The following is a 25,091-nucleotide window of genomic DNA, read 5'->3' on the forward strand; positions in this document are numbered from 1 at the left end:
AAAAGACCCAGAATAGCAAAAGCAACTCTAAGCAGGAAGTGTGAATCAGGCGGCATAGCGATACCAGATTTCATACTATATTACAGAGCAATAGTAACAAAAACAGCATGGTACTGATACCAAAACAGGCGGGTGGACCAATGGTACAGAATAGAGGACACAGAGACCAATCCACAAAGTTACAACAATCTTATATTTGATAAAGGGGCTAAAAGCATGCAATGGAGGAAGGATAGCATCTTCAACAAATGGTGCTGGGAAAACTGGAAATCCATATGCAACAAAATGAAACTGAAACCCTTTCTCTCGCCATGCACAAAAGTTAACTCAAAATGGATCAAGGAGCTTGATATCAAATCAGAGACACACCGTCTGATAGAAGAAAAAGTTGGCTCTGATCTACATATTGTGGGGTCGGGCTCCAAATTCCTCAATAGGACACCCATAGCACAAAAGTTAATAACTAGAATCAACAAATGGGACTTACTTAAACTGAAAAGTTTTTTCTCAGCAAGAGAAACAATAAGAGAGGTAAATAGGGAGCCTACATCCTGGGATCAAATTTTTACTCCTCACACTTCAGATAGAGCCCTAATATCCAGAGTATACAAAGGACTCAAAAAATTAAACAATAAGATAACAAATAACCCAATCAACAAATGGGACAAGGACCTGAACAGACACTTCTCTGAGGAGGACATACAATCAATCAACAAGTACATGAAAAACTGCTCACTATCTCTAGCAGTCAGAGAAATGCAAATTAAAACCACCCTAAGATACCGTCTCACTCCAGTAAGATTGGTAGCCATTATGAAGTCAAACAACAACAAGTGCTGGCGAGGATGTGGGGAAAAGGGTACTCTTCTACATTGTTGTTGGGACTGCAAATTGGTGCGGCCAATTTGGAAAGCAGTATGGAGATTCCTGGGAAAGCTGGGAATGGAACCACCATTTGACCCAGCTATTGCCCTTCTCTGACTATTCCCTGAAGACCTTAAAAGAGCGTACTACAGGGATACTGCCACATCGATGTTCATAGCAGCACAATTCACAATAGCTAGACTATGGAACCAACCCAGATGCCCTTCAATAGATGAATGGATAAAAAAAAATGTGGTATTTATACACAATGGAGTATTACACAGCACTAAAAAATGAGAAAATCATAGAATTTGCAGGGAAATGGATGGCACTAGAGCAGATTATGCTAAGTGAAGCTAGCCAATCCCTAAAAAACAAATGCCAAATGTCTTCTTTGATATAATGAGAGCAACTAAGAACAGAGCGGGGAGGAAAAGCAGGAGGAAGAGATTAACATTAAACAGAGACATGAGGGTGGAGGGAAAGGTAGAGAAAAGGGAAATTGCATGGAAATGGAAGGAGACCCTCATTGTTATACAAAATTACATATAAGAGGTTATGAGGGGAAGAGGAAAAAAAACAAGGAGAGAAATGAATTACAGTAGATGGGGTAGAGAGAGAAGATGGGAGGGGTGGGGAGGGGGAGATAGTAGAGGATAGGAAAGGTAGTAGAATACAACAGTTATAACATATCCACATTTTTACATTATGGCATTATGTAAAAATGTGGATATGTAAACGATGCGATTCTGCAATCTGTATTTGGGGTAAAAATGGGAGTTCATAACCCACTTGAATCTAATGTATGAAATATGATATGTCAAGAGTTTTTTAATGTTTTGAACAACCAATAAAAAAAGAGATGATCATATGATTCTTATATTTAAGTCTATTGATATGATGAATTACATTTATTGATTTCCATATGTTGAACCAAACTTGCATCCCTGGGATGGACCCCACTTGATTGTGGTACGCTATCTTTTTGACATGTATTTGTATTCAATTTTCCAGAATTTTATTGAGAATTTTTGAATCTATGTTCATTAGATATATTGGTCTGAATGTTTCTTTCTTTGAAGTATCTTTGCCTGGTTTTTGAATCAGGGTGATATTGGCCTGATAGAATGAGTTTGAATGTGCTTTCTATTTTTCTATTTCCTGAAATAAATTGAAAAAGTATTGGTATTAGTTCTTCTTTAAAGGTCTTGTAGAACTCAGCTGTGTATTTATCCAGTCCTGGGCTTTTCTTGGTTGGTAGACTTCTGATGTGGTATCTTCTATTTTGTCACTTGAATAATATGACCCTAGAAATTTGTCAGTGCCTTCAATATTTTCTATTTTATTGGAGTACAAGTTTTCAAAATAACTTCTAATTATATTCTGTATTTCTGTACTGTCTGTTGTTGTATTTCCTTTTTCATCATGTATGTTAGTAATTTGAGTTTTCTTTCTTCTTCTCTTTGTTAGTATGGCTAAGGGTTTATTTATTTTTTCAAAGAACCAATTTTTTATTCTTTTGTTTCAATTTCATTGTTTTCAGCTCTGATTTTAATTATTTCCTATCTTCTACTGCTTTTGGTGTTGATTTGTTCTTCTTTTTCTAGGGCTTTGAGATGTAAGGGATTGGCTCAAACTAAAAGGTTTCTTCTCAGCAAAAGAAACAATCTGTGAGGTGAATAGAGAGCCTACATCTTGGGAGCAAATCTTTACCCCTTATTTATCAGATAGAGCACTAATCTCTAGAATATATAAAGAACTCAAAATCTAAGCAGCAAAAAACAAACAAACAAAAAACAAAACAAACAAACAAAAAACCCAAATAACCCAATCAATAAATGGGCCAAGGACCTGAAAAGACACTTCTCAGAAGATGTTATACAATCAATCAACAAATGTATGAAAAATTGTTCTTCATTGCTAGCAATTAGAGAAATGCAAATCAAAACTACTCTAAGATTTCATATCACTCCAGTCAGAATGTCAGCTATTATGAATACAAACAACAGTAAGTGTTGGGGAGGATGTGGGGATAAAGTACACTCATACACTGCTAGTGGGACTGCTAATTGGTGAAGCAATATGAAAAGCTGTATGGAGATTCATCAGAAACCTTGGAATGGAACCTCCATTTGACCCAGCTATCCCTCTCCTCAGTCTATGCCCAAAGGACTTAAAAACAGCATACTACAGGGACACAGTCACATCAATGTTTATAGCAGCACAATTCACAATAGCTAAAGTGTGAAACCAATATCCTTCAATAGATGAATGGATGAAAAATGTGGTATATATACAAATATATTTTGTGATTGTCTTACTATCATATGTAACTTATTCAAAATATTTTCATGCAACTAAAAATTTAAGTCAGACACAATAGTGTATACCTATAATCCCAGTGGCTCAGGAGGTGAAGGCAGTAGGATGGAGAGTTCAAAGCCAGCTTCAGCATTTTAGTGAGGCGCTAAGCAACTTAGTAAGACTCTGTCTCTAATAAAATACAAAATAGGGCTCAGGATGTGGTCAGCACTCTAGTCCCCTTGAGTTCAATCCCTGGTACCCTCAACCCCTCCAAAAAGAAATTAAAAATTGGTAAATCCTCTATGGAAAGCAGCATGGAGATTCATCAGAAAACTTGGAATGGAACCACCATCTGACCCAGCTCTCTCTCTCCTCCTTCTATACCCAAAATATTTAAAATCAACATACTACAGTGACACAGCCACATCAATATTTATAACAGCTCAATTCACAATAGCTAAACTATGAAACCAATGTAGGTGCCCTTCAACAGATGAATGAATAAAAGAAACTAGGTATACATACACAATGGAATATTACTCAGCTTCAAATAAAACTGATTTTATGACATTTGTTGGTAAATTGATGGAACTGGAAAATATCATGCTAAGTGAAATAAGCCAATCCCAAAGAACCAAACGCCTAGTATTTTCTCTGATATGTGGATACTAATTCACAATAAAGGGGCAGATAGACATATTTTGGACTAGACAGAGGGGAGAAAATGGAAGGGAGTAGGTATGGGGGATGGGAATGATCATAGAATGAATCGGATATTATGACCCTATGTGCATATATAATTACATGACCTGTGTAACTACATCATATACTGTGAACGTCTAGAGCCTTCGGGTCCCTGGGTAAGGGTCGCGAAATAACCAGGACACAGGGGATGCAGAGCCAAGGCAGCAATCGCAACTGCATGCTGAAGTTTATTTGCAAGTTCCTTTTATACACTTCTTCTAACAAAGCAAGCAATTCTTCAATAACACTTTACCCACATTGTCCAAATATCATGCCTCAGTGGATACACAGAGCTAGATTCAAATTGTTCCTGTTTGTTTGATAAGTACCCTCCTAAAGTTCTTTATAGACATTATCTAGTCCTCTGAGGATGCATTTGTTTCTTCAGAATGTACTGTTCCCAGGATAAGTATGCAGGAAGCTTCTTCCTCTTGGCCAAACCATGCAGAACTTGTGACTTGCGATAAGGGGAAGAGAACTTTTCCTCCTCCTAGCTGAGGTTTGCCTCAGCTGACCTAAATCACAGCCACAGCTCTTGCAAAATGTCAGGCCTGAGGGAGCTAAACTCTGCACACTTAAACCCCAACAATATACAACTGGACAAATCAGAAGTTATACTTCATTTATGTATGATATATCAAAATGCACTCTACTGTTATAACTAAATAGAACAAATAAAAATATATTAAAAAAAGAAAATATTCCCACTGAACTCATGAAAATTAGTTTTGGATTTGATATTGAATGTTGGAATATTTAAAGTGTGATGATTTCAATAATTCAATCATGTATGCTGGGCTGTGTTTGAATTTAGACATATATGTTATCTGGATGTTCTATTGAAAAGAACCTAAGTAGTGTCTGCTTTAAATTTCCAGCAGTTTTGTATTCACTCATACAATCTAGAACACTAGTTGTAATGATCACTGAATCCTCCATTTGCCACTTTCCAATGAGTTACCAAGTCCTGGGGTTTTGAATGTATGTCACTCATATTCTTCTTTTCTACAAGTCATACTATGTACTAGTTTGGAATTTCATTATCTCTTCAGAATACTGAAGCAGTCAGTTAACTGGTCATCTTGCCTGTAGGTTCCACTCTCAGCAACCACTCTTCCGCATTGCATTCAAAGTAAACTTTTAAAAACAATTCTGATCATCTTCTCCTCCCACTAAAAATACATCAATAAAATTCAGTGATTCCAATTGTCCATAGGACAAGGTTCATTTATCCATTGGCATTTTGGCTCAAATGGATGGGTCTTTGGGGGAATTTCTTTTAGCATCCAATTAACTGAGGTATCTCTCTTTCTTTCTTTCTTTCTTTCTTTTATGCTTGTTATATGTCAGATACTGGCGTAGGTGCTAGGGGTTGTAATGAAGAAAAAAAAAATCATAGATTTTTTCTTTTCACCATGTTGTCTACTCTTTGGGAAAGCAGAGAGAGAAATTATGCAAATGTGTATTCACAATCTGAGAATGTGTATTCACAATTCTGTGAATACACATTCACAGAATTGTGTATTCACAATCTGAGATTGGTGTTTTCAGAGAAAGAGCTCAGAACTAGAGTTGTTTGTAACTGAGAAATCTGACCTAGTCTTGGGGATCAGAAAAAGTTTCATGAGTTTTTGTTGCTTAAGCAAAGAGCTGGAGAATGAATTGCAGCGACCTCAGGCGAGGCTCCATGCTAGCTGCAGCAGGCAACCTGCCATGATTCAATATGTTGCAGAGATTTCCTGGGTCTTTGCCCCAGGTTTTCTCTACTTTAATTTGATGTTTGATAAAACTCTGTTTATTATCTTCCCCCTTTGTTTTGTGTTATGGAATAGTCATTGTTCAAGATATAGCTCAAATATGGCTTCTAAATACAGCCTTTCCTGACAATGCTAATGACTCCTATCTTGAACTTCATGACCTAGAAGAATGAATCGCCCTCATTTCTCAGTTCCCAAATCATTTTATACAGATTAGTTATTACTTGGCATCTATCTCATTGTTACACACACATTTGATTTATTTCTCTCTGTATTTATTGTATCCTTTGTATTCCCAGAACATAAAATGGTGCTCAGAACAGTAAGAACTTGGTGTATCCTTTGGATCAAGTAATACCTAACAGAGAATTTGTAGGGTAACTTTTTTATAGGTGCTGTAAATTTTATTAGCTTTAGATAATAAATATTTACAGATTGTCTTTTTTTATTTCAATGCTATTAATACAAGATGTTTCCATTGTAAGAAAGTGAAATATTTCAATTATTATGATTCAGTAGCTTAAACTTGGAATGCATTTTCCGGAAGGAAAGGAAAGTAGAATTCATTTGGTTTTGGGATATGCATAAAAGAAGCAGAGCTTTGTGTATTCTAATGCTATTTCTGGCTTTTATAGGTATAGTATAGCTTTGTGATTTTAGCAAGTATTTTCACTTAAGAGCAATTCATTTCTGTCACCTGAAAAAAAAAAAGTAAGTACTTCTCTTGCTAGTTCATAGTGAAAATAGAATAGATACATAAATTAAGTAGTTCAAACAATGTAATCTCATCATATTATATGATAGCTCTTTTCCCTATCCCTCCCTCTCCTCTGTATCCTTCAAGGTAGAGACATTTTCTTAAACTTTGTCAGAACACAATTCCATTGGCAGGTTACTGAGAATGAACGTTTGTATGTTTTACAAGCCCTGCAAAATCAAGGAGAAGACCTCAGCATTCATATGTGGCATCCATTCTGATTGATTCCCTTGGTACATGTTGATCTAGCAGTCCTGATATGCCAGTCAGTAGTCAACAATGGAATAATCAAATTCTAAGGTTGTTATCACTTTCCATTTCCAGGGGGCCTTGGAAATGCTATGGGGAAGGTAATTGGGATTTGGATAAAAAAGGCCCATAAGTGGGAACTTAGAAGAATAGCTATGGAGGACACAGCCCTGCTGACTCCTGGATGACGCTGAACTCTTTTCTTTTAGTCTGGCTATTATGCATCTGCTGATTTGGGGCCTTGGCTAAGGAACTTTGCCTGAGGTATATCACAGGCACAGCAACAAGTACCTTGCTCACCATTTAACTCTGAGCCAGTATATGACTTGCAGCTCTAAAAATTTGAACATAGCACATGACTTTTGCCAAAGTCTCACCCTCATTATGTTTGTTGGTAAAATCGTGTCAATTCTCCCTATAAAGGAGGGTATGAAACAACTGGCAAAGTAATTATGCAATTAGATCTTTTCAAATTCTTTATTTCTGTAATGCAGAGATTTTTCTTTCTTCATCTTTTTAAGTTAATTGTAACACAACAGCATATTTTTTCAGCACAGAAAACCAAATCAGGATTTGAATGTCTGTATTCATGGAGAAAAATAAATCTTTGGTAAGAAGAATTGCTTTTAATTCTTCTGCAATTTGCAAAATAAAGGAGATGTGGTTATTTAATTTGATTTGTTCCTCCATGTTTGTAAAACTGCTCTAGTCTGAAACAGCTGTGGTGCCTAATGCATTTATGGCTGATGTGAAGGCCTGGGATGTTTATTAATGATAGAGATTTTTGAAGAAAATAGCAATAGTTATTCTATACTGTATTATTTAATATAATTATGAACTTGGCAATTATAAATCTCCTGCAATCTTGAACACAAAGGGAGGTTGAGTGCTCTCTCACCTGCTGTGTTTCATAGCAATGACAGTTCTATACTAGCACACAAAAAATAAAGCAAGCAATGATGTATTCATGAAGCCATCCTCCCTTAAAATGTGTATATGAATCAAGCTTCTATTACATATTTTTCAAGAAAATTATTTTAATTTTTGTGAAATATTCTAACAAATTCTCATAAATAGGTATTATGCTATATTGGAGCTAGACTGAAACTTAACTGGGTATAAAAGGTAGGTTCATTGGGGCTGGGGATGTGGCTCAAGCGGTAGCGCGCTCGCCTGGCATGCGTGCGGCCCAGGTTCAATCCTCAGCACCACATACAAAGATGTTTTGTCCGTCGAAAACTAAAAAATAAATATTAAAAAATTCTCTCTCGCTCTCTCTGTCTCTCAAAAATAAAAGGTAGGTTCATTGAACAAATAGCATAAAATATTTTTAGTGAAAATCTTTAAATTTCTTAGAACAAAATATTTTATATACTTCAAGTATTATATTAATAAAACAATAATTATAGTTATTAGATATTTTGTAATCATTTAACTAAAAGAAATATCTTGAAATGGGATCTCTGTTTAACAATACATATAAGGCTGAATATATTTTATGTTCAACCACTAAGTAGGGCTATTCTGTACCTGATACTTAGTATATCCTTAAATATTGTTAAGCAACTGAACATAGTAAAATTTGATATGCTTTTGATAGCTATCCTTCAAAAACCATTTTTATCAAATAAGTACTCTCAGAATAGTAACAGATAAAGAGGGACTTACCATCAATTGAAGGAGATAATTTGGTGGTGCTGGATTTGGAATTAAAAATTCCAGCAGGGATATCTATTTAATTATGCAAACTTAAGCTAGTTCCATAACCCATCTAAACTCAGTTTCCTCTCTTTGAAATGAGCATAGTATCTACATTTTTATTATTATAATAATTATGAAGGCAAAGTTTCTAAAATAATTTGTGAAACCCATATGTCCCATCATATCATATATAGGACACATGTATATGAAGACAAAGTTTAATCAAAAGTTTTCCTTGAACAGTGTTAAAAAAATCAGTTTTCTTTCCAACACCAATATCCTATGTGATACACAGTGTCTTTTGTTCACATTAATATGTATTTGTGCATGTGACTGTGTGTGTGTGCTCATTTTTACAAAACTTCAGGTTTTGTGTTTTCATAGCAATTTCTGATTGTGAGTTCTGTTTATCTTCATTATACTTGTCTTGCCTCTCAGCTCTGTTCATTTCCCTGTACACTGAGTCATCCTATATGTGGCACTCAGTACTCTGTCTTTAATCCCTTCCTCCCAAGCCATCCTTTCAAGATACATTGACAATGACTAAAGGTTTTAGCAATACAGAGTAACACAAATCACAGAGGACAATATACAATATAGGACAACTGAAAATTAGATGTGAAAAATCCCTGTTCTTATAAATCTTGTAGCACCCTATTACTGAAAATTTCTCAAAAGTTCCCTATGGTTAAACTTTTCAAAACTCTGTAGTGCCTTTTTATCCAAGTAACTAAGCTCCTTATTTCGTGTTTTGGAAACGTCCTTTTCTGTGCTACTCCTTAATCTCCTCCCTTATTATACCTAGTATCACCCAACCCTGGTTTTATCTTCCCATCCTATCACTTTACACAGAAGAAAGCTTTACAGCATTTTTCCTCATTATTCAGATATATTCCGTCTCCCTCAGAAGACATGGATGATTACAACTTTTTTTTTCTTTAATAAGAGATATTGCAAAAAGTTAATCTGATTCTGCATCAAATCTTCACTGGACAGGGAGAGATTGTTTTCCTGTATTACAAATTATATTACATTGGAGAGGTTTGGTTGAAGTGGAATCAACTGAGCAATGTTTGGGGCAAGTTTATTAATATATGTATATATATATATATATATATATATATATATATATATATATATAATATGTGGAAAATAATATGGACACAGGTCTTTATTATCATGATTAATTAAGATAATAGGTATAAAGTATTAAGTACAGCGCCCACTGTAAGTATTTAACAATGGTTGTTTTATATATAACATGAATCCACTAAAATGATTTTCCTAATATGCATGGACCACTATCTTGCCTCCTTAGTTTATTCACACATTGTATGTTAGCAGAAGTAATTTTAAAAAATGATGTAATTCAAGATCCTACCCCCCTTGGTTTTAGGTAAAAATCCTATAAAAACAACTACTTTAAAAGTTATTTAATTTATAATGATGTTTCTATATATAATTTTCTTCTTGAGTTTAGATAGTTTAAATTATCATTTCATCATTAGTTTGGGCTGCTATAACAGAGTGACTTAGAGAACAGAGAGACAAAGGCAAGGGGTTGTTGATTTGATATGAGGTGTCCCCCAAAAGCCCAAAAGCTCATATGTGAGACAATGCAAGAAGATTCAGAGAAGAAATGATTGGGTTATGAACTTCTTAACCCAATCTGTGCATTAATCTCCTGATAGAATTAACTGAGCAGGGGGTGGTGGGGAATTGAAGGCAGTTAGCGTGTGGCTGGAGGAAGTGGGGTATTGAGGGGCATGACTTAAAGTTATATATTTTGTATCTGGTGAATGGAGTTTCTTTGCTTTCTGATCATTATACGAGTTGCTTCCCTCTGCTACACTCTTCTACCACAATGTTTAGCCTCACCTTGAACCCCAAGGAATGGAACCAGCTCTCAATGGATTGAGACCTCTGAAACCGTGAGCCCCCAAATAAAATTTTCTTGTCAGGTTTTTTAGTCACCACAGCAAAAAAGCTTACAAAATGGGGAGCAGGGAGGCAAACTCTCTTTTGTCTCTTCTTATAAGGGCACTGATCCCATTCATGAGGGCCTTACACTCAAACCCTAATTACCTCCCAAAGGACCCATCTCCAGTTACCATTACATTGGGGATTTGGCTTCAAAATGTGAATTTGGCAGGGGTGAGCCACGACATATTCAGTCCATATCATATCATACTATAGAACATGACTGAAAATATAATTCTTCTTGAAATAATAAATTCATAGAATGATGTTGGTTTAGCTTTACAAAGAGCCTGGGACATGAAGCAATAGTTTTCAAAGAATAAAAATGACAAAAGCCATAATAGTGTGGTAGTTGTGTAGCTGTGTACTCCAGATACATGTGCTGTAACACCTGTAAAATCATAAATTACAAAGATACAGAGACAGTTTTTATCTTTCCCAGTTTTGGTGTCAGCATGGTAATAGTTACTGAAGTATTTATTTTACATTTATTATGTGTCAAGTGTTTTGCAGGTAATTCAATTATGATAACAGTGATATTAGGTAGACTATTATTTTACAGATAAGAAAACAGAGACTCAAAAGGTTATGAATTTTCTCAAACTTCTACCTTAATATTTAAAACTAGAGCAAGCTGACTTCAAAAATAAAAATCATCCCACCATACTTTACTTAAAAGATGGGAGGGACACACATAATTTCCATTATGACCTGCCTAATAAAAAGTACTGAATTTAAACTTTTAACAAAGGTGAAAACACATTATAACTTTTCCCCAACCAACATTTCTTAGAAGCCTCTATGTGAATCATGTAATCCCTTCTTCTCTCCTTTCTTTTTACAAGTCTTTATTATGTGCCTGCTACATATCAAGCACTAGATTAGGCAGGCACTAGGATACAGTGGTGTAGAGAAGATTATGATAAAGAAGTGGAGGTAGACATTGACCAAATATCATTTCAGTAAAAGTAAAATTGCAGAAGAAGTACTGACATGCTGCAGTACTTTTCTTATAAAAGAGAAAAAAGTTAGGGAGTGACACATGTTAAGTTTAATCAAGAAAATAGAGCAGGAATCCTGAGAAATTTGTGGTTTAGATTATGCTCTAAAAGATGAGTACATCTGTGTTTCTGAGTCAGACTTCTGTCACTAACAAAACACCTCAGATAATTAACTAATGAACTCAGAATGGGGAAAGATGTGTTTCACGTTTTGTTTTGATCCAGGGGTTGCTGGGATTATAGGCAGGTGCCACTGTGTCTAGCAGCTCAAGGAAGGTTTATTTTACTTCATGCTGTCAAATATATCAGTCCTAGTTCTTGGCCTTGTTGCTTTGACCTTGAGGTGGTGTAACAATACATCATGACAGGAGCACATGGTAAAGGAGGCCTGTTCATCTCATGGCAGTTAGGAATCTAAGAGAAAGACAGAGAAAGAGAGAGAGAGGAGAGTCTAGGGTCCCAATAAATACATCTTTCAAAGGCATGTTTCCAGTTACCTAACTTCCTTTCACTAGTCCCTACCTACTAAAGGTTCCAATACCTCCAAATCTTGCTACACACTGTGGACCAAGTCCTCAACTCATGGGCCTTTATAAGTTCTTCAAGATCCAAATTCTAGCAACATGTTAAATAGGTAAATTTGGAAAAAAGGATCTATGCAGAGATTTGACAAGGTATAAAGATGTGTGCTGAAACCTGAGGTGAGAGTATAAGGTAGCACAAAAAATTGAAAGAAAAACAGTGTGGTAGACTGAGCCTGAGGAAAGCAGAATTTGAAGTGTTACAGTTTACAATATTTTGAGTGAGTATTCTTGGAATTAATATCTGGGGAAGAGAATGGAAAGAATTGGGCTTAAGGAGAAGTCATATTTAAATGGCCTTCCTAGAGGATATGTCCAGTAGGACATAAAATGGCCTAATCTTTATCACCTGCTTTCATTGGCCATTGATCACAAGCTGTTAGGAATAGAGCTCTCATAATCTAATCATCTCACTTATCAACATCCTTGCATTGTCTCAGACATGAGCTTTGTGGGGACACCTTATATCTAAATAATACTGAGTAAGGTAGTTTCTATATCCTCAAGGAGGTTGCACTCATAACCAATAATTTTCCCCATAGTAGGTTAATTTCTTTTCCAGACTCTTGCTATAAGATTTATCATAAAGTTTGGTGAATTTTGCAGATAATTAAATATTTTCTATACTAATTGAATAATTAAGTGGCAACACAAAGCGCATTACATGCACAAACTCATGCTCAATACTAATACACACACACACACACACACACACATATATATATATGTATTTATTTACACACATTAATATGTGCACACATATATATATACTCACAAGTATATATTTGAGTTATGAAAAATAAACAAGTAGAAACCATGAAGTAGAGTATATTTTGGCCTTTATTTTCATGTAGGAATTCATCCCATATATGATACCTAATAATTACTATAAGGTAGAAATACTGCTCAATTTTCTCATCCAGAATTTTGAAGGTCACAGTGAATTTTGGAAAAGTGTCAAAGATTACCCCAACCCAACAACCCAATATACCATTTTTTTCCCCTAAAGTTACAGGGATTGAACTCAGGGGCACTCAATCACTGAGCCATATCCCCATTCCTATTTTGTATTCTATTTAAAGACAGGGTCTCACTGAGTTGCTTAGTGCCTCACCATTGCTGAGTCTGGCTTTGAACTTGCAATCCGCCTGTCTCAACCTCCCAAGCTACTGGGATTACAGGCATGAGCCACCATGCCTGGCCCAATGTACATTTTAAAGCAACAAAACAGCAATGTCTTCCCTTTCCCCCAAATAAAATGATATTATGAGCAAAATTTTGGCAAGAGTAGGAGAGAAAGATTGTTTAATTAAAACATAAATCATATAGAAAAGTGAAAGTAATTTGGTTTTTTGTAAAGCATTTTAGTTGGCAACCTGAGAGATGGATGCCACAGGCATAACTGAAGGCTTCATGTCTGACAGCAGGACCTGGGAGGTCAAGGCCAGAAACCAAGTGCTCTGGCCAAATGTGCTTCAAGTCTTATTCAAATGATGGTATTTACTTATCCATATCCCAGGAATCCAAATCGAGTGCTTATTTTCTCATTTTACACCTTCTTTTCTAAGATCTTTGGCAGTCTTTAGTGTCACTAACATTGTCATTCTCAAGGGTAAGAAGCATGATTGGCCTTGAAGGTCATAAGAATTTTATTTTTAATATATAAAGTGGAAATGCTTTAACAGACTCAACTACTAGTTAATTGTTATAGCACACCTAATAGCTTTTTCTATTGGAATTTAAGCACCATAAATAACTGACTCATATAAAACCAACCCAAGTTGGTAACAGGAAAATAGTAATATAAAAGATATATTTAAAATCATAACTAGATAATCAGAAACTTTTAAAGCTAAGTGTTTTGTATGAAAAGAAAGACTAAGAACTTTTCATTCATAATCAGGAAAATGAGTAATTCAATGAATTTGGAATCTAAGTAAGGAGATAAATATAGGAGCTCCAGTTGTGGGAGTACACTTTCATATGTGAGCAGCCGGAAATAACTAAGGCCTTGCTGGGGATATAGCATGGTAGGGCACTTGCCTAGAAATAACTAAGGCCTGACTATTGCTTCATTTAGACTTTGTAATCAATTTGATGGCTTGTGGAGAGAAATAAAAGACCTATGGTTGCAGAAAATTCCTTTGAAAATGATAAAACTCATTCATCAATCAATGTTTGTATCATCATCTTGAAGTATGTATGATTCACATATTCATGACGTGTTTGAGGATCAGAGACTGAACATAATACAGACTGACTTTTGTATCTGGAACAGCTAATATAATGGACGACATAATCTTCATCTTTTTAAATGATGTCTGGAGGGTAGATAATGATCATTTATTCAAAGGACTCAGGAATCCACTCTTTTGTGATACATTAGAGTTTTAGAGGACTTGTAGGAAATTTATCTTTTAGAAATAATTATGCATAGTTTCCTGTTGTTTATTATGTGTACCTTTCCCTCCACATACACACATAATGCACACATTATTCAATCCAATAAAGAATAGAGAATGCATGTCCTTTTAGATGCTTAGTTCTGATTCAAGCAAGTCATGAAAACAATACTTAATAAATAGTAGGCATAAAAAATAGGACTATAAAAAGGGAAAAATAATTGTCAAAGATTTTGTTAATCATTAAAAATGTTAAATCTTTTTAAAGTAAAATTATATTTAAAGCATACAGATTTCTTTTGATATACATACATATAATGAAATGATTACTATAAACAAACAAATTGACTTATCTTACTCTTCTTTCTGTGCTGAGATTACCTGAAATCTATTCTGTTTCAGCAAATTTCCAGTATAAAACACAGTATTATTAATTGCAATCATCATGTTATCCATTAGCTGTCTAGTTTTAATTATCCCATATCATTATAACTTTATACCCACATCTTCAACCTTCCCCACCTCTGTGCACTTATGACCACTTTTCTACTCTGCTTTTACATGTTCAACTTTTTTGAATTAGGCATGTGACATCAAAAAGTATTTTTCTTTTTGCATCTCCATGAATTCACTTAGCATAATGCCCTCTAAGTCAATCCATGTTGTTGCAAATGACAGGATGTCTTTCTTTGTTAAGATGGAATAATGTTCCATTGAATAACACATAAATACAATCACAACACACAACCACACCATAAGTACTTTATCTGTTTATTTCCCGACACAAATCGTGATTGTTTCTATATCTTGGCTATTGTGAACAACATCTCAGAGAACCTACAGGAATAGTAATATCTTTGAGATAATACTTCCAATTTCTTTGGCTAATGCTTAGAAGTAAGATTGATAGATCAAACAGTAGTTTTGTTTCAGGTTTCTGAAGAATTCATATGTTGTTTCCCAAAGTGTATTAAATGAAATTCTCACCAACAGTGTTCAGGGTTCCCTTTTCATGACACCATTACCAATGCTCCTTATTTTTTGTCATTTAAATAATACGTCATTCTAACAATTGTAAGATGGTATCTCATTACTGTTTTGATTTGCTTTTCCCTAATGATGAGTGATATTGAGCACTTTTTCATATAGTGGTTTGCCCTTTTTTGTTTTCTTTGGAAAAAATGTATATTTAAGACCTTTGACCATTTTTTATGTTTTTATTAGTGCATTATAGTTATACATAGTATTGAGATTCCTTTGACATAATCATACATTCAAGGAATACCTTTTGCTCCACTTCAGTCCTGTACTTCCCCTTTCCTTCACCTCTTCCCTCCCCACCTTTTTTTCCTTTACTACTCTGTCTTCCATTTGCTTATATTTTTAAACTATTGCTTTATAGATATACATAAAGGTGAAATGCTCTGTGGTATATTCATATGTGTACATAGCATAATTTGGTAAATTTCACTTCACAGTTCATCCCTTTTCCCATTCCTCCTTCCTCCCCTTGCTCCATGGAATCTCCTTTCCATTTTCATGGGTCTCCCCCGCTCCTTTTGCCCCTTGTTTCTGTTTTGATCTAGTTTCCACATTTCCAGAGAAAATGTTAAACGCTTGACTTCTGAGTTTGGCTTATTTCACTTACCATTATTCTCTCCAGTTTTATTCATTTACCAACAAATGCCATAATTTTATTTTTCTCCATGGCTTAGTAAAACTCCATTTTGTGTAAACCACAGTTTCTTTATCCATTCATCTGTTGATAAGCATATGGGCTAGTTCCATAACTCTTGTGAATTGCGCTGCTGTAAACATTGATTTGTTTGTTTTGTTTTGTTTCTGCTTTTCTTGTCTCAAGACCCACTTCTTTCTATAATTATGTAATGGACAATATTTAAATGAGAAATAACCTGAGACCTGATGCCATTTGAATCCATGTGCAGGACTTTCATGGTATTTTAGGCATTATCAGTACATTACTGCTTTATATCAAGTCCAGGGGTTTGGTTTTGTTGTGTTCATTTTTTGTTTTCTTGTTTGTTTCTTTGTTTTGTTTTACTTGTTTATTTTTTTTTATCATTCAAATGACTTAAAGATGGTTCTAGTGAGTGTTGATAGGTCTAATTTCACTTCATTTTTACTTTTACATTTAGTTCTTTATGGCCCTAGCCCAGAAGAAGTAGGGATGCTCCTTTCTTTGGCAGTTCCTTATTTGACTATTTTAAATTGGCTTTGTTTCAAAATTCTTGAGACATTTTTAAAAGTTCTTCTCATCCTCTCAGCTCCCTCTTCTAGAAATGCAAATGTTCCTAGATTAGAGTTGCCATACTTGAGAAATAAAAATTCAAATGCCCAGTTAATTTACATTTCAGATAAACATTTAATAAATTTTATTGTGAGAATGTCCTATGCAATATTTGGATTATATAAATACTCTAATAAGTAGCTGTTAATGAGGAATTCAAATGGGTATCCTGGATTTTTCCTAGTAACCCTAAATCAAGTCAAAAGTGGCCAGAATAAGTGGACTAGCTCTGGATTATTATGTTCACCTAGATCTTAACTCACTCCCCCATCACTATTCTAATATTTAATTGATTTAGTCAACCACATTAACTAGATTTGAAATATTATTTCAATAGCTGTAGAAAATATTGACCAACATTTCATCTAATTATAAATCAATGGAAAATTTCTGCATTTGTTCAATAACTGCAAAATAACCTAAAACATCTGACATTACAATATTTGAAAACTTAACCTTTTAATGGGGAATAAGGCAAAGATGTCTACAGTTAATTTTAACATTGTTTTGGAGGTGCTAATTGGGAAGAAAGATAAAAATAATGGTGTAAGAATTGGACATAGAAAATATAATGCAAATTAAATTATGATTTCTAATACATGAGTTATCCAGTTTGTGGACAAGGTCAGTACTTTAAAAATATTCCATAGACCAGAATAAATAGGATTAAAAATTAAATTTTATAAAATATAAGGCATTTCATGCTCTTGGATTAGAAGAATTGTTAAAATGTTCATACTACCCAAAGCAATTTTCAAGTTTAATATATAATACATATCAAATATCAAAGAATTACTTGATAAAAATATTATGTAAGACTTATGCAGAAAGCCAAGAAATGTAATTGAAAGAAAAGTACATAAAAACTTAAATCTATATCTTTCAATCTCTGAATATTATGTTAATAGATAGTAAGACTAACTATTGTAAAGCTTACAAGTATCCATAAAATAAGTGCAGGATCAATTAAAATCTTTAAAGGTTTTATGTATTGAATTTCAAAAATCAATGAACCAGGTGGGGTGGCACAGACCTGTAATCCCAGTGGCTGGAGTGGCTGAGACAGGAGGATGGAGAGTTCAAAGCCAGCTTCAGCAATGGCAAGGTGCTAAACAACTCAGTGAGACCCTGTCTCTAAATAAAATACACAGTAAGGCTGGGGATGTGGCTTAGTGATCGAGTGTTCTGAGCTCAATCCCCCGTACAAAGAAAGAGAGAGAGAGAGAGAGAAAGAAAGAAAGAAAGAAAGAAAGAAAGAAAAGAAAGAAAACAATGAGAAAGCTCATATGAAAGATAAAATGGATAGGAATGTTACCTAGCCTTTAAGAAAAATATATTAATCATTAGTACTATTCACCTAATATTTCCCTTTCTTCTCTCACTTGAGGTGATGAATGGTCATGTGACATGTTCTGTCAATGGAATGGTAAAATAACATTTAAGAGGTGGTGAACAATTTATACACTCACTCTCTTCTTCCTTCAGCTAATATAGTTAGCAATCTGTGTAAGAGAGAGGCTTCTGGATCAGCCTGGGCCCTAGAATTAGAAGAGATCAAGTAGATGCTCCAGACCCCCCCAAATGGAATTGTGGTGAGAACAAGAATAATAAACCCAAGGCAAACAAACAAACAAACAAAACTCTGTAGTTATTGACCACTGAAATCTAGGATTGTTTAGGATTATTTGTTCTTGCAGTGTAACCAATCCTATCCTGACTAAAATAAAGTATAATAGAGAAGAAATTATTTTATGGAACTTACCAAGACTTACTCTAAAGCTATAGTTGTTAAGACCATGTGTTACTGGATTATGAATAAGAAAATAGAATAAATATGCAGAAATACACTTTTACTAGGCTGATTTGACATAGCAAACCTGTTCATTTGAGTAAATAATACTGTGACAATTGTATATAATATGGATGAAAATGAAATTTGAGTTCTATCTCATAAATTATACACAAAAATTTCATATAAATTAATAAATGTGAAAGGTCAAACATAAACTTTTAGAAGATAATGTAGAAATATATCTCTATGCGCTTGTGATTAAAAACTGTCAATAGAAAACAAAAGTACTACATAAAAATAAATAGCTAATTAATTATACCACTCTAAAACTAAGGACTTATTCTTTTGAAAATATATCTGTACATCTATTTGAGGATGAAAATATAAACCTTAACTTGGGAAATATATTTGCAAACTGCATAAATGACAATGGATTCAACTCCAGAAAATAAATAAGTATGTAAAATTAATCGATGCTATATATGTATGGATGTAGATAAAATATAGGGTACATAAAATATATAAAGGCAAAACCTAGAAGAAAAATGGGAATGGGCAAGGGACTTTATCATGCTATTTTCAAAAGACAAAACCCACATGTTTAATAAATATACAGAAAAATATGTAACTTCTTTATTGATTAGAAATTCCAAACAACTGTTCCCTAAACACACCGGTACTTCCTTCAGAATGACTATAAGTTAGAAGACTGACAATACCAAGAGTTGTGAAGATGTGGAATATCAGGAATATTCATATATTGCTTGCAGTCTAAATTGTTATGGATACTTTAGAAATACGTTTGGCATTGTCTCTTGTAATGGAAAGTGCATATATCCTATGACCCGAAAACTTCATTTCCAGATAAATCCTCTGAAGAAATCCATGCATATATAAATGAGAACATATATAAAAAAGGCAATAGCAGTATTCAATGCAATAGCCTAGAAATAACTAAAATGCTTGACAGAGTAGATAAGTACTTTGTGTTGTATTCATATAATGGAAGAACAACAATAAAATGACTTTTAGTGTTATACAGCAACTTGCATGAATCTTACAAGTATTATATTGACAAAAAAAGACAAAAATAAAATTTATGTTTTTAAAAACATCAAAAAAAGCTAAGATAAATTTGTAGTGCTTAGAAATGTATTATAATACAGTAACACTCTAAAAACTAAGATATAAAGTGTATATAATTCATGGTAATATTCTTTTCCTCAACTTGGAGGTTGGTTATGATAATTTTTAAAGTTTACTTTATTTTATATGCTTGTAATTTTGTCTAATTTAACTGCTATATAAAGTCTTAGAAGAAAGTGAAAGATCCTACTCATTAATCTTTAATTTTTGCATATTTAATATTCATATATGATTTGTTAAGTTACTGTGAGAGAGTTCTACTCTGCAGTGTGATTAATTGAAGGAACAACAGTCCTCATCTTTTATGCTTTCTAACCGGAATATAATGGCTTCTTATATAATTATTTTCCTAACTAGAAGGGCAATAGGACACGTTATTTTAAATTTGTGTAGGACCAAATAAATCAACAAAAAGTACACAATATATATTCTCTCTTTAAATGGAATTCAATAAAATTCTTAATATTATATAATAACATAACTTGTGGTATTTGACAAAATTTTTATCTGATAACTTTTTGTTTACCAGACAATAAACTTAAGATATAAGCAAAACAAAACACAGTTATCCAACAGATATAAATATAGTACTAACTATATTTTTCCTCAGGTGGTAAAACTTTTTGCTCATGTAGTATGGTCAGATAGATCCAATGCATGAAATACTCAAAAGACATATTAATTTGATCCTAGAATGTATTGCTAAAAATAACACAGGGGGCTCACATTTTCCCAAAAAGCAATGCCAGTGTGCACTTATTAGAATGCTTTTGTAATTTGGTTTTTGGGTTACATCCTTACTAAATCATAAAAATAGAAAATAAACTGAAGTGACATGTTCAGTTACAGGAATTTAAAGTTTGCTTTTAATGATTAGCTATATTTTTATATCCCCTTGAAATTAGTTCTTCCCAAGTTTTAGGATATGTTCAATATGAAGCCTTCAGTTAACTATCCTGCCTACATTAGAAAAGATTTTATAGGTCAATAAATAAGCTGTGTGGTACAAGGTGGAAAGGATAATTTATTATGGGACTAGTACATTTACTGGGAACCTGGCCATCCTGTATCTGTCATAGCACATAGAAATATTTAATGCCAAAGGGGACATTATATCTGACAAGATGTTGGGTTACTTTTCTGTCTGAAGTAAATCCTAAAATACCATTAAATCCTTCTTTATTAACTGGTTTCAAAAGCTGAAACTAAATAAAATTATTGATGGAACTAATAATTTTGTTTAAAAGTGGAAAAAATAGAGAAAGTGCTGAAAAAAATAGATAGCTAAATTCTGAATATGGATGATTTAGCAATTTTAATAGATTCACCTATTTTATCATGAGCAGTAAGAGAATGAAAATTTGCAAATCCCCTATAATTGTGGACTAGATCCTGTTACATGCTACTAACACCTTCCCTCGTAATTCAAATGAATTTGAGAGATGAGCAGAGATATTTTTAATAGGACAGATTTTTATTCAGATCTAAAAGATTCATTTCTCTTCTATTTTGGATTTATTCATATTTTTAAACAAAAATTAACTGTAAAACCTCTTATAATTCCTCGAGTAGAGATAGTGATGAGTAGTACTATGATATATGTCATTTTAGATTGTTCAGTGTAGATGGACATCAAAATTCAAAAAATTAAAATGCATCACATATTTTTAACTTGTTCCTTTAGTTAATATATCTTTTTGTTAAATTTATGTCCATGTTAATTTATTTAGGATAAATTCTTATAGTACTATCACTAAGTCAAAGAATTATATTAAAATATTTTTATTTGTGCATTATACATGATAGTGGCATGCAATTTGACAAAATTATATATGGGTGAAATATAATTTGCTCCATTTCAGTTCCCAGAACTTCCTTTTTAACTCGCTCCTCCCTTCTCCTATCCCCTTTCTCTACTGTTCTTTCTTTTATTTGTTTTTTAATTTGTGCTTTAAAGATATACATAAATGCAGAATTCACTATGGTATATTATATATGTACATAATTTTGTCAATTTCATTCCACATCTTCTGACTTTTCTCTCCAACTTCCTCCCTCACCCTCATTTTCTTTCCTCCACTGATCTTTCCTCAAATTTTATGGGATCTGTCACCCTTTCTTTCCTCTTAATTTGCTCTAACTCTCAGATATGAGAGAAGGCATTTGATCCTTAACTTTCTGAGTCTGGCGTATTTAACTCAGCCTGATGCTCTCCAGTTTCACCCATCTGCCAGCAAACACCATAATTTCACTCTTCTTTATGGCTTAGTAGAACTCCATTGTGCCTGTATACCATATTTTCTTTATTGATTCATCTGTCGAAGGCCAACGAAGCTAGTTAATAGATTCACCTATTTCATCATAAGCAGTAAGAGAATGAAAAATCTCAAATCCCCTGTAATTGTGGATTGGATGCTGTTACATGCTGTTAGTAAACAACTATCCTCACAATTCAAATTAATTTGAGAAATGAGCAGAGATATTTTTAAAAGGAAAGATTTTTCATAACATGGCTGCACTACTTTAAATATTGATATGCCCATTTCACTACAGAATGCTGATTTTAGTTTTTTTTTTTTTTTGGATAAATACTAAGGAGTGGGATAAGTGCATCATATTGTGGTGATATGTCTATTCTTTTGAGAAATCTCTATTCTGCTTTCCAAGTTTGTTGTACTACTTTGTAGTACTTCAAACAATGTATGGGTGTACCTTTTCCTTGACATCTTCACCAGCATTTATTATTATTTGTATTTCTGATAATTGCCATTCTAACTAGAGTGAGATGTAATATCAATGTAGTCTTTATTTGCATTTCGCTGATTGGCAAGGATGTTAAGCATAGTTTCATATATTTGTTGGTCATTTGTATCTCTTCTTTTGAGAAATGTCTGTTTGGTTCTTTTGCCTTTTTATTGGTTGGGTTACTTGTTGTTTTGATGGTAAGTTTTTTTGAGTTCTTTATATATTCTGGATGTTAATCTCTTGTCAGAGGACAAGATTTTCTCCTTTTCTGTAAGCTCTCTCTTCAGATCTTAATCATGTCCTTTAACATGCAAAAGCTTTTAATTTAATGCTGTTTCACTTATTTATTTTTTGTTTTATCATCTCTTGAGCTTCAAGGGTCATTAAGAATGTTGGTGCTTATGCTCATATGTTGGAAGGCTGTCCCTGTGTTTTTCCAGCAGTTGCAAAGTTTCTGGTCTAATTCCAAGGTCTCTAATTCATTTTAATTTGATTTTTGTGCAAAGTGAGAAATAGGGATCTAGTTTTATTCTTCTACATATGAATATCTAGTTCTCTCAGCACCATTTGTTTAAAAGACTGTTTTTATTTCAACATATATTTTTGGCACCTTTGTCAAGTATCAGATGACTGTAAGTATGCAGGTTTGTCTCTGTGCCTTCTATTATGTTCCTTCCTATGTACTTTGATACCGATATTATGATATTTTGTTACACTCTGTAGTGTAATTTGAGATCAGTGATTGTAATTACTCCAGCATTGCTCTTCTTGCTCAGTATTGCCAAATGAATTTTAGAATTATTTTTATAATAATTCTATGAAGAATGTCATTGGTATTTTTATGGATATTGAATTGAATCTGTATAATACTTTTATTAATATGGCCATTTTGGCAATATTAAGTCTAACTATCAAAGAACATGTTAGGTCTTTCTATCTTCTAAGGTCTCTTTCCATTTTTTTCTTCAGTATTTTATAGTTTTCATTGTAGATGTCTTTTCACCTCCTTGGTTTGATTTATCAGCCCCCCTCATTTTTTTGAGATTACTGTGAATGGGACACTTTACCTGATTTCTTTCTCAAAAGATTCATTATTGGAGTACAAGAAAGCTATTGGTTTATAAATGTAGATCTTATATCCTGCTATTTTCCTGAATTTGTTTATCAACTCTAGGAGTCTTCTGGTGGAATTTTTGGAGTCTTCTAGATAGGGGATCATGTCATCAGCAAACAGATAATTTCACTTCCTCTTTTCCTATTTGTATTCCTTTATTTTCCTCTCTTAACTGATTGGTCTGGATCAAGTTTCAAAGAACTATATTGAATAGAAGTGGTAAGAGTAGGCATCCTTGCTTTGTTTCTGATTTAAGAGGAAATGCTTTAAGTTTTTCTCCATTCAGTGTGATGATGTGTTATGTATAGCCTTTATAGTGTTGAGACAAATTTCTTCTATCCCAAGTTTTCCCAGTGTTTTAAGTATGAATAGATGATAGATTTTGTCAAAGGCCTTTTCTGTATCTATTAAGATGTGATTCTTGTTCTTAATTCTGTTTATGTGGTGAACCAAACTTGCATCCTTAGGATGAAACCTAATTGATTGTGGTGTACTCTCTTCTTGAAGTATTTTTGAATGTGGTTTGCTAATATTTAATTAAGGATTTTTACATCTATGCTCTTCAGGAATATTGATCTGTAGTTTCCCTTCCTTGATGTGTCTTTGTCCAGTTTTGCTATCGGGGTGATACTGGCTTTGTAGAATGTATTGGGGAGGGTTCCAATATATTTCATGAAATAATTTGAGGAAGTCTGGTGTTAGTTTTTCTTTAATGGTCTGTTAGAACTCAGCTGAGAATCATCTGGTTTGGGGATCTTCTTTATTGGAAGGTGTTTAATTATTGTTGCAATCTCATTATTTCATATTGGTCTGTTTAGGTTTTCTTTGTCTTCCTGATTCAATTTGGGCAGGTCATATGTATTTAGAAATCTGTTGATGTCTCCTAGATTTTTCCAACTTATGGGAGAATACATTTTCAGAATATTTTCTAATGATACTCTGAATTTCAGAAGTGTGTGGGTTGATACATTCTTTTTCATCTCAAACTTTGTCAGAAGTATCCTTATTAATTTTGTCTAGGTGAAATATATATTGGTGAAAGGAGTAGTTAAAATCATCTAGTAGTATTGTATTGGGGCTTTATCTAGGATTTAGTGTGATGATTTTTTTATGTAATTAGGTGCACTGATATTTGGAGTATAAATATTTACTAACTGTATATATTCTGCTGGGATTTTTTTTCCTTCCACCAGTATGTGGTGACTTTCTTTGTCTATTCTGATTAACTTTTGCTTAAATTATGCTTTATAAGACATGAGAATAACTATTTTCTGATTGTTTTTAGACTCCATCCAAATGGAACATTTTTCCTACCCTTTTACTTTCAGCCTGTTGATGTCATTGCATTTAAGATGAGTCTCTTGCAAACAACATATAGTTGGATGTTATTTTTTTAATTCTATCATTCTGCAAATCTGTGTTTTTTAATTGGGGATTTAAGACCATTTACATTCAGTATTATTTTGGATAGATGTTTGTTATTTCTTTTTATTTTGCTGTATTTAATTTGGTCTTAATTTTTATTTAGTTAATTGTTTTACTAGAGAGTTTCATCCATTTCAGAGCTTTGAAAATGAATTCTTTTTTGTACTCTAATTTGTTTTTGTTTGTTTGTTGTTGTTTTTTTTTTTTTTTTTTTTTTTTTT

General features: G+C 33.4%; 1 protein-coding gene and 1 long non-coding RNA gene across 6 annotated transcripts in view; one reads left to right on the plus strand and one right to left on the minus strand.

Annotated features, from left to right (window-relative positions):
- LOC125618706 overlaps positions 1–4,391 on the minus strand; it is a 15,701-nt gene extending 11,310 nt beyond the window's left edge. The window contains exon 1 of the long non-coding RNA XR_007350112.1: positions 3,999–4,391. This is a non-coding gene — a long non-coding RNA (uncharacterized LOC125618706). The remainder of the gene's footprint in view (positions 1–3,998) is intronic.
- Positions 1–25,091, plus strand: part of Ctnna3 (catenin alpha 3) — a 1,666,222-nt gene that overhangs the window by 1,065,983 nt on the left and 575,148 nt on the right. The window lies entirely within an intron of this gene.

The sequence above is a fragment of the Marmota marmota genome, unplaced genomic scaffold, assembly GCF_001458135.2.
Source record: "Marmota marmota marmota unplaced genomic scaffold, marMar, whole genome shotgun sequence".
In the NCBI taxonomy this organism is placed as follows: domain Eukaryota; kingdom Metazoa; phylum Chordata; class Mammalia; order Rodentia; family Sciuridae; genus Marmota; species Marmota marmota.